The sequence below is a fragment of the Alligator sinensis genome, unplaced genomic scaffold (assembly GCF_000455745.1).
Source record: "Alligator sinensis unplaced genomic scaffold, ASM45574v1 scaffold150_1, whole genome shotgun sequence".
NCBI lineage: Eukaryota > Metazoa > Chordata > Crocodylia > Alligatoridae > Alligator > Alligator sinensis.
In genome coordinates this window covers 5486219-5487218 of record NW_005841840.1, presented here as the reverse complement: position 1 = coordinate 5487218, position 1000 = coordinate 5486219, and the positions used below count along the sequence as shown (strand labels likewise).

Here is a 1000-nt window from a genome sequence, read left to right as displayed (position 1 = left end):
GCCCCAGCCAGTCTGCCCTGCTAAAGATACTCTGCATCATTTACTTCCCTGTGGGCTCTAATTTTCCTGAAACCAGGCAATCACAACTGGCTTTCGGCAGCCTTCCAATTTCCCCTTCAAGCACAGGTGCTACACAGTGGAAAATCAGGATCAATAAATCCAACATTTCAGTGCTCATATACTAAGGAAGAAAGTTGTAGTGCAACATTAAAAAAAGCCTTGCTGCCAACACCTGGAAGTGGTATGGAGAGGAGCTGGGAGGTAGCTTGGTTAAGCGCACATAGATTGAGATCTGCAGACCCAAACCAATTCTAACCAGTGAATCGCCATCTTAGCCGCACTTACCCTGGCTATGCCTCTGTATCTCTTATACCACAAACTCAACTAAAATAATAGGAATTAGGCGATTTCCAAGGTAAACAACCAATTTCATGATGTTTTCTCCTCATCTCTGTCTTGGTGCAGGAAAAGTGGAGGGAGACAAAAAAACTGGAAGTTCCAGTATAAAATATGAATAAAACCAGATTACTATGGTGTCCCAAACAGTGCTCATTTGTGTTGACTACAGTACCATGAATTTTATTTGTGAAAGCTTTGTGTGCTTTGGATAAAAGGCACTATATGCAAACACAAAGTGTACTTGGTTGCAGTACTACAAAAAAAGTCTTTCAAGCTGTACCCTCACAATCCATTGCATCAGTAGATCTCCTTGCATATGATGAAGGACATTGTATGCACTATGATAACATTCCCCTAAAAGTAAACTAGCCTTAATTAAATATGTACCGCTGACTTGAACTAGTTTAATTATTATGAGGCTATCAGAGACATACAAGAAGTCATTGCTGTTTGTTTCTCACTTTTATTAAATAAAAGTTCCTATCCCTCCTCGCTAGCATTGTGAACTTTTTCTCTAGCTCAGCTACTAAGACCAAATTTTATTTCCACCAGCAGCAGCACAGAATTGCAATACAGCAAATGCAATGTGACAATCTGCTCA

General features: G+C 40.1%; 1 protein-coding gene across 5 annotated transcripts in view; it reads right to left on the bottom strand.

The window, feature by feature from the left end:
- SPATA5 (spermatogenesis associated 5) overlaps positions 1-1000 on the bottom strand; it is a 328502-nt gene that overhangs the window by 163090 nt on the left and 164412 nt on the right. The window lies entirely within an intron of this gene.